The 18,057-nt window shown below is 39.5% G+C and overlaps 1 non-coding gene and 1 pseudogene across 1 annotated transcript; both read left to right on the top strand.

Annotated features, from left to right (window-relative positions):
* The first annotated feature begins 659 nt into the window (after positions 1–659).
* Positions 660–770, top strand: LOC112090165. Its single transcript, XR_002901514.1, has one exon. It is a non-coding gene; the product is annotated as a small nucleolar RNA R71 (small nucleolar RNA).
* Positions 771–16,980: 16,210 nt separating this feature from the next.
* Positions 16,981–18,051, top strand: LOC18025923 (annotated as a pseudogene).
* The last annotated feature ends 6 nt before the right edge of the window (positions 18,052–18,057 follow it).

Raw genomic sequence — 18,057 nt, 5'->3', positions numbered from 1 at the left:
GTCTATTAACCTCTTTTTCAAGTTCTTCAATCTTGGAGAAAGGGTAATAAGGAGGAAATATGGAATTGGATTGATCAGATTGGGTTTGCTCGAAAGAAGGTTGGAAAGGAGGTTGAAAATCAAGTTGGCCGCGGGTGAAGTGCTCTGAGCCGCGATGAAACCCTTCTTGGCCGCGGCCAAAAGCTTCCCACCCGCGGTGGGCACCAGTTTTGCCGCGGTTGAGAGACTCCCACCCCTGGTGGGGTTGATTCTGCTCAGCCTCTTCAATCTGGTAAACATCAGTGGTTTGCATCATCTCTAGGGTTTGGAAGTTCATCTCCACCTCAAACTTCTTCATCTTCTCAATATAGGGCTCGTTATGTTTGCTTCTATCATCGAAGTTATGAATCGGATCAATCATACTAAGGATCTTATGGATGTCTTCCCTAATCTGATTTAGGCATTCTTTATCAACAGATGATTATTTTTCCTCGATCATAGGACATCTATATTGGGTTAGAAGTCTTATATTTCTGATACTTCCAGCTAGATTAGTGATATAGGTGTGAGCCTCATCAACAGATCTAGTGGAAAAGTCTCCATTGCTAGAGGTATCGAAAGAAAACTTCAGTTCTTCATTAACTCCATGGTAGAAGATGGCCATCAAGTGCTCCTCGGAGAAACCATGGTGTGGACAATCTTTTTGGTAGTCTCTGAATCTTTCCCAGGCGTCATAGAGGTCCTCTGTGTCCTTCTACTGAAATTTTTGGGATCTTGTCCCTTAAGAGATTGGAACAATCTCTGGTGTAAAAGTGACTTAGGAAAAGCTCTCTACACTCTTTCCACGTCCTTATGGACGCAGGTGGGAAAGTTTTAAGCCATTTAGTAGCTCCACCAGTTAGAGAGAATGGAAAAAGGACAAACATATGGTAATCGGTACTCCTCATTATGGTTGAACACAGCTCTTAAAAACTTTCAATATGCTCTATTGGATGTTCTGTAGGAAAACCATTATACTTTTTGAGATAGCTAATGTATTGTACCTTAGCCTCAGAGTCGCCATCCTTAGGCAAAGGTGATCAAATTGCTCGCTTATCTGCGAAACGTTTGTGGGCTGCATCGCATTCTCCAATCAACTGTTCTCCCTTCCTGGCATATTTTGGTTCTCCAATCGCTTCATTGCCATCATCGATTGGGTCATTAAGCTCGTCATCAGATGGATCACCATCTAGAAAAGGGTCCTCTTCAGCGAGAGGATCAAAGATATGCTCCCGACCCCTCATTGAAAAATTACCTCAAAAATCAAAGAAAAATAAATATTAAAAAGAGTTCTACAGAATTAAGCAGAGATTCGCAACGAAAGGAATCAAAATCCTAGGCAACGGCGCCAAACACTTGATGCTAAGAGAATCAAGGGTTACTTTTAGCTTCACGTTTTAAATTTATAACCCTAAATATCTACAAGTGCACAGATGTACGCTGTAGTACTTAGGGGTCGAACCACAGAGATTTTGAGCTTTCAGTACAAATCAATCAAGACTTAAGACTAGTAGAACAAGCAAAATGGGGGTTTTTGGTTTTGGAGTTACTAAATCTAAATGCAAACAAAATAAAGAAGTTGTAAAACAATAAGGATTAAGCGCTGGGTCTAAAGGGTTTTCGCAGGGGTTCATGAATTGATCAAAAGACAAACAAATTGATAAGGATCCCGAACTCGAATTGGTGTAGGTATGATTAGCCAACTCTCGCCACTCTAATCAACAAATCACTCAACACAGCAATTAACTCTCGCTCTCATGCCGCGAATAAGATCATGCATTAAAAACAGAATTCATCCCCGCTCACGATTCTCTATAGGTAGCTTTCGTCTCCTATAGCGATTTCGCTCGATCACTTCTAGGTCTGGTGATTCGATACAACACTCTCGTGGCTCCAATTACTGAGATCAATTTCTAAGCGGTTAGCAACAGAAACAGCATAGGGAACAAGAATGAACGAAGGACTCCTAGAAGATTAATAACCCTAAATCGAACAAAGCATATGATCAATACATGAAATTCCCTTTGAAAAATCTCTTAAAAACTCAACTGGAGAATTACTCAGACATAGCTGAGTTTAACATCACAAAGATATTTAGAATTGCAGAGAATTAAAATAGACAAGGGTTAGAAACAAAGAACAGATTGAATCAGGAGGGCCGATGGTGCCCCTCTTGGTGGCTCCTCTTCACGGTGAGTCTCTCTCTCTAGAGTTCTTGGTGAAAACACGGCACACCCTTCTACTTAAAAGGGGTTTATATAGTGTCTCGAGTCCTCGGGAACGCCTAGGGCTTGCAGGAATAAGGACGTGAGTGACTTAAGCTTTAAAGTGGGCTTCTAAAGCTCGGCATTGAGCTCCCGCGGTCTGAAATTTCGCACCCCCGGTGGATGATGTTTCGGCCGCGGGTGAGCTTCCGACCGTGTTGATTCGCCTTCAGTGCATCAACCATATCTGGAGATCTAACCGTTGGATTGCTTTGATTCCACCTGCATTGGAAAGCTGGTTGTTTCCTTTATTATTTTTCAAAATATAAGAATGATCAGACTGTGGGAAGACCTCCATTTATTACTAAAACTCCGACGGTCTAAATTTAACCAAAGTTATGATTTCTGCTCCCAAGTGCATTCTTTTTGTCAAGATATCCTGAAAACTCTTTTAAAATTCTAAAACATGAAAATCACTTAAAAACCTTTAAAACTGAGTGAAAATACCTGCATAGAAGGATCTGATCACTGAAGAGGTTGAAGGGATAGCCAAAAGAGAACCGGTCAGTCCTCTTATCAAAATGGAAAAGATTCTGAACTATGAAATGTGTCCTAACATCTACTGATCTGGATTCCAATAATGTGGTACCAACGCCATTGTTTGTCAAGCAATATTTGTTGAAGTGGAAGGGCATATCGTACCTGCACTGCTCTTGAGTATCGGAGGAGGAATTCGAAAAGGCTCACAAATCCATCCCTCATTTAAAACAAGGGTGAAAAAGTTTCATTTTAAAATAGAGTCAGTGAGTTACAAGGGAGAAGACTTTGTGGCCATTCCTCCTGACTAGACCACTGTGAACCGGATCATTTCTTGCAGGGGAGAAGATGATGGAATGGAGTATCTGGTGAAGTTTAAAGAACTTTCTTATAATGAATGTTATTGGGAATCTGAATCGGAGATCTCAGCCTTCCAGAACGAAATTCAAAGGTTCGAGGATATAAATTCTGGTCACTAGAGAGACAAATATGTTTAACATGAGAAAGATCATAGAGATTTCATACACTTCGATCAAACTCCTGATTTTTTACAGGCTCATTGCATCCGTACCAGTTTGAAGGGCTTAACTTTCTGTGGTTTTCATGGTCAACGCGAACTCATGTAATTCTTGCCGATAATGTAAGACTTTCACAATAGGCAGTAAAACCACAAGCTTTTATACTGGATCCAAAGTGTCATGTGATTTGTACGAGTCGTTGATTTGGTATATGTTAGTTTTGTGTTTGGCCTCGTTAAATCGAATCAATAAGATATGTGATCACTAATAATACAATATATTTGATATTTGTCTTGAAAATTATATAAGGCATACTGATGATTATATGAGCTTTTCTTTAAGGTTAGAAAGATGGAAAATATATCAATAAATGCACTCGACTCCGCTGAGCTTGGATTTCGTTGAAATCGGAATTGTTAAAACGGAATTTTATTCAGCTGATGAAAAAATGACATCGGCGAGATGTTGGAAACGCTGGGTAATTTGATAAATCAGTTATGGTTGATAGAGGTTACACCGGTTAGAATTTAGGAAATACAGGATTGAGGGGCTTATGTCTTTTCCTCAAGGAAAGATCGAAAGAAGTGTCACTTCAAATGAAAGTGCAAAAATGTGTAATTATAAAGATACCAAGTGTCATTTAGAGTAAATATTTCTATATATAATTTAATTGAATGAGTTGAAACCTGAAACATTTATGTCTTAAAGTGTGGGACACACAATGACAAAGTTTTCCACATGTTTCTGTTTTCACATTTAAGGCGGAGCTTTTACAATCTGTTCTCACATAGACCATAGAAAAGAAGATCACATGTTAAGGCCATCAAAGAAGTGTATCTATATTGATTGATGTATGATTGTCAGCATATTCTTTATCAGATAAAAAAGGAAAATAATCAATACATGGGACCAGATTAGCTAGGCTATAGACAATACAAATCTATATAACATTTGTCACGTGATGTAAACCATTTATCTCTGCTAGATCTCGACCATTATTTTGGTCAAAGTATATCAATTATTTTCCTTTTAGACTGCGGATTTGAACCATCTATCTCTGCTTGATCTCGACCATTATTTTGGTCAAAGTAATCTCTTAATACAATTATGATTTTCTTCTTCAGTATTTAATTGTTGACCAAAAAAGTGGTTAGATATGCCAAAAAAGAAAAAGAAACTATTGTTCCATGCTATAAAAACGGTTCAACAATAGCTAAAACTATCTCAGATAACATCATCTTCAACATCTTTTTCTGTAATAATATTCTCGACAAGTAAAATAAAAGAGAAAACATCAATGAAGTTTGCTTTTGTCTTCTTAGCTGTTACATCCGGTAAAAGTCATATTTCGTAAGTATGAAACAAAATTATATATGCAAGTTTATATTTCTAACAACATATATATTGCTTTGGCTTAGTTTGCAGTGATTAGTATCGTAACAGTTACATATGTTAAAGCAAAACGATCTGTAGAAGCTCCTCAGCTTATATTGGATGATGAAGCTAATTCACCGCAGGCTGTATTTTGAAAGTCCCACATCGGTAGTGGAAGCACTAGAGATAACTGGATTGTCATTTACCATTTAAATACTACTTTACAAATTCTGCAACTACCATTGTGAGACTTTCACAATACTCCCTCTCACGCTCAAGCCAATCAGATTGATGCGTGGAAACTTGTGGGAACAAACATCCACGGGGAGGCCTCCAACCGGGGAGGACCTGAAGATTGGGTGGCTCTGATGCCTAAGAAATTCAGGAGTATGATCGAAGTGTATGAAATCTCTATGATCACTCTCATGTTCAACATATTTGTCTCTGCGGTGACCATAATTTATATCCTCGAACCTTTGAATTTTGTTCTGGAAAGTTGAGATGTCCTATTAAGATTTCCAATAACATCCATCATAAGAAATTTCTTTGAACTTCAGTAGATACTCCTTCCCATCATCTTCTCCCTTGCAAGAATTTATCTGGTCCACAGTGGTCCACTCATGAGGAATGACCACAAAGTGTTCTCCCTTTACCATTTAAATACTAATTTACAAATTCTAGAGAAAACCGGCATTGCTAGAGCTACTGACTTCAACATGATCTCTTTTCCGACTGGAGATAGTAACTTAGAACTCCAAGAAGATGTACGTTTCTTCACAGCATCAGTAATATACTTGAACATTTCTGACTTTTTTCTCCCAAACTGTTCCGGCAAACCCAAATATTTGCCTCCTCCACCCTGATTTTGAATGCCCAGAATTCCTTTAAGCCTGGTTTGGAGATCACTTGGGATCCGAGATCCAAAAGTAATCATGGACTTGGTAGAGTTGATGAGCTGTCCCGAGCTTTTTTCATATGTTTGGAAGATTTCCTTTAACGCTCGGCAATTCTTATTATTTGCTTGTATAAAAAATAGAGAATCATCCGCAAACAGCAAATGAGTTAGTGGAGGAACACCATTTCCGATCTTAATTCCCCTAATCCTACCCGATGTAGCCTGAGCTTTGATCATATGACTGAGGACATCAGCACAGAGAATAAAAAGATAAGGTGACAGAGGGTCACCTTGTCTAATACCTCTACCCGGCATTATCAATCCTTGAGGTTTCCCATTGATCAATACTGAGTAACTGACTGATCTGACTATAGCCATAATCCAGCGAATCCAAGTATCAGCAAAACCGAAAGCCTTCATAGTTGCCTCTAAAAAGTCCCACTCAACCCGATCATAAGCTTTGCTTATATTGGTCTTCACAGCCTTATAAGTCTGAGAAACCCTTTTTCTTGACTTTAAAGAGTGCATCAATTCATTTGCCACTAGTATATTATCAGAGATGATTCTCCCCGGGATAAAAGCAGCTTGTTCTTCCGAGACAATCTGATTGAGAGAACCCTTTAGACGAAGAACCAAAGCTTTGGAAATGATTTTATACAGGACATTACAGAGGCCGATTGGTCTGTAATCAGACAGAGTTAGTGGCTTCTCAGTTTTAGGAATCATACAAATATTTGTATGGTTTATTCCTGCTTTCATTACTCATGTCCTAAAAAATCTTCTGACCTCTCTGATAACATCATTTCCAAAAAATATCATAGCACTCTTGGTAAAACCTTGCTGTGAGACCATCAGGGCCTGGCCCCTTATCAGCACCAATAGAACATACTGCATCAAAAATTTCTTTGTCAGAGAACTCCTTTGTAACACTTTCATTGATCTCTGTTGTGACTATGCGTTTGAAACCAGAGAAAATATCCTGATTAACTTGCTGACCATTACTCGAATATCTTCCTTTGAAGTATTCCTTAGCATGAAAACCAATCCCTTTATCCCCCCGAAAAACATTACCAGCTGCATCTTGAACACAATGAATCCGGTTTCTTGCAAATCTCGCTTTTGTACAAGCCTGGAAAAATTTTGTGTTACGGTCACCTGCTTGAAGCCATGAGTTTCTACTCTTAAGATGCCAGTAAGTTTCTTCATCTTTATATGCCTTTACCAGCTCCTTTTGAAAAAATGGAATCTGTTGACGAAGGGCACCAGAAGAAGTTAAAGCTTTTTCCAGATCGATTTGTAATGACTCAATCTTCTTGGCAGAGTGTGACTGAGAAAGACGCCTACATAAAGAGATGGCTCTCCGACACTCGGATTTGGTCAGTGATGGAGAAGTTTCGGGGCAGAGTTGTAGAATTCCATCCGCTAGAGACATAAGCTTTGAAATCATTCCTCTGGAGAAGTCTCTTATCAAAATGAAACCTTTTATGACTGCAGCTCGGGTCACAGAAACATTAGTAATTACTGGTCTATGATCTGATCCATATAGTCTGAAGAACTCCGCCTCTGAAGCAGGGAATTTTGCCAGCCATTCAGTATTAACAGCAACTCTGTCTAGACACTCTTTAACTGTGTGCGTATGTCTCTTCCCAACCCATGAGAACTTATCCCCTTTAAACCTGAGATCCTGTAAGTCGCAAGAACTATACATATTCCTGAAGTTCTGAAAGGTCCATTCTTCTTGGGTAGGACCAACAATCTTCTCTTCACAGCCCAAAATCTCATTAAAATCACCAACTAGGATCCATGGCCCATTTCTTTGAGTTCCAATTCTTTCAATCCTTTCCCATAACTCATGTTTATGCTTCTGAACTGGGTGACCATACACGCAAGACAAGTGAAACTCCATTCCATTAAAATTTACAAGCAAGTCGATTAACTTTGCATCTTCATACAGACTACTAATAGAGACACCATTCTTCCACCAAACCGCTAGACCTCCACTACGACCCAGAGGAGGAACACATAAGACATTAAGATACCCTAATGAGACAGCAACATCTCTTACAACATCAGAGCAATTCATAGTTTCTACTAAAAATAAAACATCCGGAGAAGACTTTCTACAGATTTCCTTCAGCCTCGGTTCAGTTAAAGACCCCCCCCCAACCCCCTACAATTCCATGAGCATATCTTCATATTGGGAACAATGGGGGTACCGGGCCCCCTGCGCCTCTGTCTATTCGTTGATTGACTGAACTCGAGCTCTGCGATTCCTCTTCACCAGAAACTCTCTTTTTGACCAAGCACAAGTCCACTTGATCATCAAAGTGCAGAGACTGGAGCATCTCCTCGATTTCCTGTCTCTTCCGCTTGTTAAAGCCTGATCCTTCACCATTCACACAATCTCCAAATTCCAAGCATTCGTCTTCACGGAACTTTCCCCTTCAATTTGATCTGCTGGAGACGACGGTCTTCGGCAAGAGCTTCATCAGTCTCCACAAAATCTTCACGAGCCTGCTCTGAAACAGAACCAGCCTGATCAACAAGCACAAGAAGAGTAGCAATATTACCTCCAGAGGAAACAGTTGGCATTAGAGCCGAAGTTTCCTGATCCCCAACACCATCCTGATTTGGATCATTTCCACCATCAGTATCATCATCTCCATCAGAATCGGAGAAACCATCACCACCTTCCACCTGATGAGGACAATCTCTCTTCTCATGTGATAGCATTCCGCATCTTTTGCAAAAGTTACTGAGACATTCATACTTGAAGCGAAGAATGGTGTTGATTCCTGCTTCAAACTGAAAATTCATCTGGAATCTAAGAGGATTGTCAGTGTGCCATAAGACTTTGACACGGACAAAATCCACTCGGGTAGAATTTTCGTCAAAGTCAACATTAACAACTTCACCATAGAGATTACCAATGAAGTTGATCGTTGGGGTGGATAAGAACTGTAGTGGAATACCTCTTATTTGCATCCAGAGAGGAATCACCTTGGAGGCATCTTCAGGGGTATCAGGGGACCATCGGTGAACCATAATCATCCAATCAGCAAAGGACCAGGGAGAGCGCCGGAGAACCAGGTTCATAGATTCCTCCGAATGGAAGATGAATTGGAGTTTGTTGTGACTGATAATTCGACCGGTTGTTGCCGTATCCACTCCCTAAAGACGCGGTAATTAACAGATCATCGCACGCAGATTCTGCTTCTTGGGTGTAGAGGGACCACAACAAGGGAGAATTGATTAGCAGCAACAGCATGATTCTGAATCTCCGGAGGTAAGGCTACCGGTTCATCGGTAATACCCAGATAGATATTTTGCATTCTTTGGCGTAGATTATCTGACATTGCTTGAGATTTGAGGAGAAAGTGCGGTGAGATGAAGAAGAGATGCTCCAATAAATAGGGGTCTGGCCACGGCGGTTTGAGGATGTGAAATTGTGTGTGATCATGGAGGAAACCGCAAGAGAACGTGGTCTTCAGATCATGTCTGGAGAACGTGGGCCGCGGAAAGAAACCGGCACTTCGATACCTTTCAGATCGGAAGGTCGTGATCGGACAACCGCTCTCAAGTATGTTCGAAAAGTAACCGTTACAAAGGATCGTATTTTGAATCGTCATGAGAGAGAACAAGTAATTAAGATCGCATTTCCACTGTACCAGTAACGATCTTTTTAGCTATTGTCGTTTTCCTAAAAAAAAATCATAGGTTTAAGAATATTTACATGTCCTTTTTCGTTTTGAAGTTGCCTTATTGTGATGAAATTGCATTGGAGAAGGATCCAGATGAGGATCTTTGGAAACTGATGGGTTATGGAGTTTATGACAAAGCAAGGTCCAAGGCATCATTACTTTCTCACCCTGTTGTCTGCTATGTGCATAAGCTACTAGCACACACTGTGTTTTCGCGAGCCAACCAAGCGAATGTCTTTAAGCCAGAGTTGGTGAAACTACAGTTACCATTCGCAGATCACCCCAGATTTCCTTGATTTGCTTGTATCATTGCAAGGAACCTAGTGAAGGTTAAGCATGAGATGCTCACATCTGATTTTCAGGACTACTCACCAGCTTTTGGGAGCATCATTACTTCGCTTATGATACAGCAGGAGTTGATTTTTCAGCTGAGACATCTCTTAGAGTAGATTGGTTTGATCTTTCTCAGTTCTCTAGAGACAGGACTATCACAGGGCCAAGATGGAACCAATTGGATTTGCTTACAAGTTTTGCACTAGTTCCACCGAGTACAGGGTCCTTCTACCATCGGATTCAATGCCCCGTCTCCGAGATGGTTCAGTCCTAGGATGGAAACCAGAGACTAGCTACTTCCTACCATCTTTGCCACTCTTACCTCTGACCATGAAGCAATTTCTGGCTGCAAAAACCAAGAGAGATGTAGCCGCAAACTGCAGGAGACTTCAGCCTGCACAATCTTCATCCGGAGCCAGTTCTTCTCAGATTAGAGCATCCACCAAGAGTGATGCAGACTTTGCAGCTTTAAAGAAGAAGCTTGACCAGCAAGAGAAGATCAACAGGCGCATGAAGAGGCTACTGAAGAAGAACCGCCGGCTTGGTGATGACTCCTCTGCCACAGGCGCATGAAGAGGCTACTGAGACATAGGCGCCTATCCATTACCACATCATATTCACGGTTCTATCACCATTTTTCTTTTCTTTTATTTAAGACTCTTTTGCTTTTATTTCGCCATCTTCTCACCAACTTTTTCAAACTGGGAAAGTGTGATTTAAGTCTGGGGGAGGATGTTTATCCGTACTAATCTATTTTTCTTTGTTTCTTATCTTTTTCTGCAATTTTTAAACTTTTTTATGCTTATTAAAAGACCTTAAGTATTTTTCAGGAATGTTTGACACAAAACAATGATGAAAAGAAAGGCATTTTTCCCTTGCAAAAAAAAAATAAATACATATAAATCGAAAAAATGAAAGGAAAGGAAAAACAAAAGCCTAAAAGAGTCTAGGTTGGCCGAAATTATCTGAAGCAAAGGCTACAAGTATCCATTAGTGAGCACTGGTTTTAAAACCTGGACAAAAATCTAAGTCTGGGGGAGTCATGAGGAGAACCTGAAGAAAGGAGATCAAGAATCTTAAAGCAAGAAGAATGTGACTGGAAATGGTGGATATCAACAGCTCCACCCTCTCTTGCTGTTTTGCATAATGTCTTGTCTCTCGAGAAAATGTAACCATAAACACTAAAAAAATCACCTTCTAAACAGCCATTCTGAATACCTAGCCTTGATTGCATTGCTAAACTCCTTTTGATGACAACCACTGGAACTTATAAATGAATGTTAAGAGCTAGTTGACTGGAGGATAGGTTTAAGAGTTTAGATTTTCGCATGATGGATCAACGGACTAGTTATGCATGTGCTTTGGTGAGAATTTTCTAGACTATCCCTGATTTAAGCATAATGACTAACTTTGGTTTAGAAGCATGGTCTCTGAGATTTTGTTAGTTCCTACGATTTTCAACCTCTTTTCCAGGTTCAGATCTTTGGTTTTGTTTGAGGACAAACAAAGGTTTAAGTCTGAGGGAGTTGATAACACCTGATATTGACCACTTTATGGATCACTTCCAATATCTTATGCAGGTGTTTTTACTCAGTTTTAAAGGTTTTATAAATGTTTTCCATGTTTTGGAGTCTTAAAAGGCTTTTCAGGAAACTTGGGACATTGGAGTGCATTTTGGAACAAAAGTACATTTTGGATAAATTCAGACCGTCAGAAGTTTGGCAATCAATGAAGACCTTCTCACCGACTGATCATCCCCAAATTTTAATAAATTATAGAAAAGACAACCAGCTTTCCAACACACTTAGAATCAAAGCAATCCAACGGTTAGATCTCCAGATATCATCAATGCACTGAAGACCAATCAACACAAGTACAGTCAAGCACAAGTACTTTCACCCGCGGCCAGGCTTTTTCCCACCGCGGCTCAAGAGGGTTTCACCCCCGGTGGACCTATGTCCGAACCTCAGGAGCCCAACTAAGGCCCAAGACACTTCCTGCACCCAATTTACAAGTCCTAGATGCCCAAGACTTGGAGAAACACTATAAATACTCATTCTTATGTCTTTTGTAAGGGAGCCTCTTTCTTCTCTTTGAGAGAGAACTCATTTTAGTTTTAGGTTTTATTGTATGCATTTGTAGAAGCTCTCCATCGCCACTCTGTCTTCAATAGAAGAAGTTTTTCTGCAACTTTTGTTTTTTTACTTTTTTTCTTCCTAGTTCTAAACCGATGATGATGTTTACCTCAGCCATGTCTGAGTAGTCACCTAGTTGGGTGAGAGGGTAATCCAAAGGGACCCCATGTTCGAATGACATCTAGGTTTTTAGGAAAAAAGATTTCGATTTTTATCATGATTATCCCATTCATCCAAATCTCAAAGCGGTAATTGTGGATTGATCACCCAGAATCCGATCCTAGGTTAAATCCGAGCCACGGGAGTGTTGTATCTGAGTTGCCTGAACTGGATCTTATGGACGTCACTGTCGTAGGAGACGAAAGCTGCCTACAGAGGATACGTAAGCCGAGATAGATTCCGATCTACAAATCATGTTCTTGTTCTGGCATGAGAGCGAGAGTTAATTGCCATGAACAAGTGATTAGATGATTAGGGTGATGAGAGTTGGCTAATCTTACATGTGTCTATCCTAGTTTCAGAGTCATAGAAAATCCTTGCCTAAATTCCTTGAGTTTTAGAACATGAACCCTAAAGATGAACCTTGAACCCAGCACCGTTTTTCATATACGTTTTCAACCGATTTTTACTTCAAGCCTTTTTAATTCTATGCATAATTAGATTTAGCGACAAACCAAAACTCCTTTTTATTAGATTAGGTTTATGATTGTTTTTGGCATCAGCTAGAAGTTCTCAATACACAGATCTCTGTGGATTCGATCCCTAAGTACTACTACATTTGCTGTGCACTTGCAGCTTGTCTAGGGTAAAACTTGTGTTGCCCATTGCATTCACATCACTTCCCAAGGAGCAGGTGATCGGCTTGCATGGGTACAACGTCACACTTGACTTAATCACTATACTTCCCTATACTAAATGGCACAACAACTTGCTCCACAATCCTCACTTCTGTGGTATCATTGAGCCATCTTAAACGGTATGGACTTGGGTGCTTTGTCTTTCAAGACCTAACCTGTCTACAAGATACTTGCTAGCCATGTTAGTACAAGAGCCACCGTCTATAATGAGGCTACATACCTTGTTCCCAATGCTTTATCTTGTATGAAAGATGTTTTCTCTTTGGAGTGTCTCAGGATCACATAGTGCACCGAGAGATCTTCTGATCACCAACATCTCCCCTTCCTCAGGAAATCGGTTATCTCTTCTTCTGAATCAGTGGCTTCTAACTCCGTTTCACTTGTGACTCATACTCTCCATTGTCTCTCAACACCATTACCCTTTGATTCAGGCATTCTTTTGCAAAGTGGCATTTTGCCTGACACTTAAAACACGTTATACACAGATATCTGTGGATTCGAGCCTTACCTTGCTCATTTTGAGCCGGTTTTAATGGCCCTGAAATTCGTTTCTTGAACCGATTTTCCACTTCTATGGATTTGCCTTTGTCCATTGGTTTAGAGAAGGGTTGAGTCCAGGTAGACTTCCCTCGGTTAGTGGCTGCTTTCTTCTTGAAATGCTGCTCAGCTTGTATGGCAAAGTATAGCAAATCTTCCATGAGCTCATAGTTCTGCCACCCCAATTTTCTCGCAATTCTATCTTGGAGGCCATCGACAAATTGGGCCACAAACGTCTCCTCCAAGTCTTGAAGCTCTAATCGGTTTCTAATGGTTTCTAAAGGTTTCTAAGGACACCTTCTTGGCCTCTGAATATTGGTAGTAATCAAAGATATGGTCCATTCTTCTTTCCCAATCCAGTAAGCCTCGGGGTTGACCTTTCCAGCAAAGGTGGGTGGGGTAATCTTAAGATCTCTGCCCCCATATCTGTCGTCTTCTCTATCTCTCTCTCGGCTTCTTCCTCTTGCACGGTGCTGATGCTGGCCTTGGCCTTGATTGTCTCGCCTGCCATATCGTGGGTTGGGGTCAGGTGGTAGGTCATCTTCGAGACTTGGCATGTCTTCATCGGTTTCTTCTTCACCATCGTAATGTTGTTGCCTCGGTTTCTCTCTCGGTTGGTTCCCATTATTGTTGGGCTGAGCTGGTGGTGGTAATCGCTGCTCCATGAGGTTGAGACGGTCACTTACACTTCTCATACTGTCAAGTAGCTGTTGCATGACATCCGGTTGTTGTGCGGCGTTGTCTCTCTTGGTTGGTGTCTGTGTACACGAGCAAACAAAAGATCAAGTGCAAAGAGGTCTCTAGTGAAATAAGAGATAGCTAAGATGCAACTAAAAGTGTTAAAAGAAATTTTTTCTTCCTCTTTTTTTATGCTAAATTAAACGACAAGACAATGAGTAAAATGTAAACTCCTTTTTTTTTAATACGTGACTATGAAAACTTTCCTTTTTTGGCTAACTAGGGCTTTTACAGATTCTCGTTCTAACAATGAGCCGCAACTAGTTGATGCTATGAATGATGCTAAGGTAAATGATTCTAGAGATATAGATGAATGCCCAAGATGACATGCTATGTATGCGAATGAATAGAACTCTTTGTTTTGGTTTTTTTTCTTAATAAGTATGCAACAAGAAAACGAAGATGCAAAAGAGATACAACCGAAAGGTATGAAAGGATAAAACCTGGTTTGGAACCTTTCGGCTCTGATACCAGATGATACAGGCACAGGCCTATAGAAGTGATGGATCCCGGTTGCTGGTTGTGTAACGCTCTCAACAAGGACAGAGAATGGATTCGAGGTGGAGGAGGATGGGACCTAATCAGCTGGTTGTGTAACTCTCTCTGATAAACCGAAGTGATGGAATGAAAGGTGCACACGGTGGAGTGAGGGTCGCCACAAAGCTCTATGGACTGAACTTTGATAAGACTGGCGAGAGATGGATCGAACACCAGCTCTCAAGAGAAGGATCAAACACCATCTCTCAAACAAATTCGAAGAATTCAAAGACAAGTCTATTGCTTGAAGAAGTGCGTTCTTTTATTGATAGTAGGGTAAAAATACACGGCTGCTTATAAGGGACTTTATAAGAGAGTCGATGCAGCTTTGCCCTTCTTGGGGACTTGAAGCAAATACAATAAATGACACAAATTTTGGGACTCTAAAGAAGCAAGTACAGACTCGTGCAATAGCTAGAGAAATATTCTAAAACTTAAAACTATGAATAGAACCTGTAAAACAAACCAAAGACAGAAAACCAAGTTAGGCAAGTCGATAATTGTATTCATTAGCTTACCTTGGTAAATTGGACGTCTAGGATGGTCTTAAGTTGGCGTGATGCTGATGCTGAACAAGGACACTTCTTTGTTGGTTCGGAGAAGTGGCAATTCAGTTGTTGGGCCGTCTTGTATAAGATAGGCTTCTTCTTCATTAGGCTCCTCCGGGCTTCTTTCTTGGACTGTGGCCTTAAAGCTTGGGTACAAAGAGTCTTCTTGCTCGTGGAAACTAGGTAAGGCTTCAATGGCTTGATTAAACTCCTCACGCAAGACTCTAGTTCCTGACCTTGTTCTTGGTCCTTGTCTCACAGCTGGTAAAGGTGGAGCTTGTGGTTCTATGCCCTCATCAGTAAGCGTTTCCAAATTCCTCCTCCGACACCCAAGAGCACTGCAGGTACGATAAGCCCTTCCACTTCAACAGATATTGCTTGACAAACACTGGCGTTGGTACCACATTATCAGAATCCAGATCAATAGATGTCGTAGGACGCATTTCACAGTTCAGAATCTTTTCTATTTCGATAAGAGGACTAACCGGTTCTCTTTCGGCTATCCCTTTAATCTGTTCAGTAGTGATTCCGATTCTGATACCGAAGATGGCTTTGTTCCAAATAAGGATCTGACTACTGAAGAGGTTGAAGGGATAGCCAAAAGAGAACCGATTAGTCCTCTTATCACAATGGTAAAGATTCTGAATTGTGAAATGTGTCCTACGACATCTATTGATCTGGATTCTGATTATGTATAATTGTCTGCATATCCTTGATCAGATAAAAATAAAATAATCAATACATCAGATCGGATTAGCTAGGCTATGGAAACTACCAATCTATATAACATTTGTCACATGATATGTTCTTAGATAGATTGTAATAGATAAAACTTGTTTATAGAGAGGTTTGGCTATCAGAAGCTTGTCTTTAGAGTAACCATTATATGCTGAATAATTTGAAATGAATTTCAGTGTATTTTCATGAGTAAACTTTTTTGAAACAAAAAAAGGCAAAATAGAACTTACAAAATAGTGTAATACACATGATTTTTTTAATTGTGATAATCATATTTTAAAATTTGAACAGTAACAACACTGACTTTAAATTATTTATCGAATAATCCATTTTTATATCGACAATTGTGCTGTAAATCTATTTTTTTTATGCCGATGGAACATGCTGTCGGTTAGAAACAATCTATCTCTGCTTGATCTCGACCATTATTTTAGTCAAAATATATCAATTGTTTTCCTTTTAGACTGCAGATTTGGTCTTACAATTTTTTACAAAATATGGTTTGATTTTGATCGCATTTGGTAATCTCTTAATATAATTATTATTTTCTTTTTCAGTATTTAATTTTTAACCAAAAAATTGGTTAGATATGCCAAAAAAGAAAAAGACACCATTGTTCTATGCTATAAAAAATGTTCAACAATAGCTAAAACTATCTCAGATAACATCATCTTCAACATCTTTTTCTGTAATAATATTCTCGACAAGTAAAATAATGGAGAAAACATCAATGAAATTTGCTTTCGTTGTCTTCTTAGCCGTTATATCCGGTAAAAATCATTTTTGTAAGTATGAAAAAAAATTATATACGCAAGTTTATATTTCTAACAACATATATATTTGTTTGGCTTAGTTTGCAGTGATTATTATCGTAACAGCTACATATGTTAAAGCAAAACGATCTGTAGAAGCTCCTCAGCTTATAGAACATCGAAATTCCAATGTAGATGCAAGTTTTGTATAATGAATGATGGAGACATTGATTGTGGTCACTGTCTCCTTGAAATTGCTTGTGTATTTTCGTTTCTTCTTCCTTCTTAGAACGAATTGCTACAACCAATTTCCTTAGCTTCATATGTTTTTAGATTCTATTTTCTCTTTCTTTTTGGTCTTTTAGTTTTTAGATTCTACAACCAAAAGATAACTATATTTCCACGAAGCTCATCTAAAAAAGTGGAGCCTACATGGTAGGGTTAATGATTTTGTGCTCATTTGTCTTCTATGAAAAGATAACTACATTTCCACGAAGCTCTCTTTCTTGCTAATATTAGTCAACGGAGTCAATGATAATAATTTCTGGATCAGTATAAACGCAAAATCTTCTTCCTTAGTGCTTCCTCCACACATTTCTCTAAAAATCTCTGTGATCTTAGATCCTCTCTGAATCTTAATGGATTCTTCATTTTTCCTTACCATTTTAGTTGCTGCAATAAGCTTCTTTATGCTTCTGGTGACAATATTGTTCTTATTTTATAAGAAATTCAGATTCCATCAAGCAAACATAACAATAGCTTCTTCTTTGGCTCTTTCATCTCCTCCATCTTCTTTTCCTCACAACCAGAAATACCATGTCTTCTCGAGCTTCCACGGGCCAGATGTCCGGAAAACCTTTCTCAGACACATTCTTAAGGAGTTCAAAATAAAGGGGATCAACCCATTCATTGATAATCATATAGAGAGGAGTAAGCCTATTGATCAAAGATGCAATCAGAGGATCCAAGATTGCAATTATCTTGCTCTCGAGGAGCTATGCTTCTTCCACATCGTGTATTGACGACTTGGTGGAGATCATGGAGTGCAGAGAAAATTTGTGTCAAACAGTAATGACTATTTTCTATGAAGTTGATCCAATCATCCAACTGATGTAAGGAAACAACCGGATATTATGGGAAAGTTTTCAAAAAAACTTGCAAGGGTAAATCAAAAGAGGACATTAGAAGATGCAGTCATGGTTTGGAGGAAGTGGCTAAATCGCTGGTTACCATTCAAGCAACTGGTTTGTCCTCTTGATTTCCACTTGCTCTTAATCTTTCTAAACACATAAAACTATGAATATCTATATTTTGAATATGTGAATTTTGGGTGACTATTTACCTAATATATTGATTTCCCTCTTTGTTAGGGTTAATGAAGCGGAAATAATCAAAGATACCTCAATTGATGTTTCCAATAAGTTGTTTAATTCCATGCCATTTAGGGATTTTGACTGCTTAGTTGGGATGGAAGCTCATATGGAAGAAATTGAACAACTCTTACGGCCAGATTAGTCTTAAGTGAGGATCATAAGGATCTTGGGGCCGCCTGGGATTGGCAAGAGCACCATTGCTAGAGTTCTATATCACAACTACTCCAAATATTTCCAACAATTGTCTTTATGGACAACATCA

Source organism: Eutrema salsugineum, unplaced genomic scaffold (assembly GCF_000478725.1).
Source record: "Eutrema salsugineum unplaced genomic scaffold, Eutsalg1_0 scaffold_11, whole genome shotgun sequence".
NCBI classification, from domain to species: Eukaryota; Viridiplantae; Streptophyta; class Magnoliopsida; order Brassicales; family Brassicaceae; genus Eutrema; species Eutrema salsugineum.
This window is presented reverse-complemented; position numbering and strand designations above follow the sequence as displayed.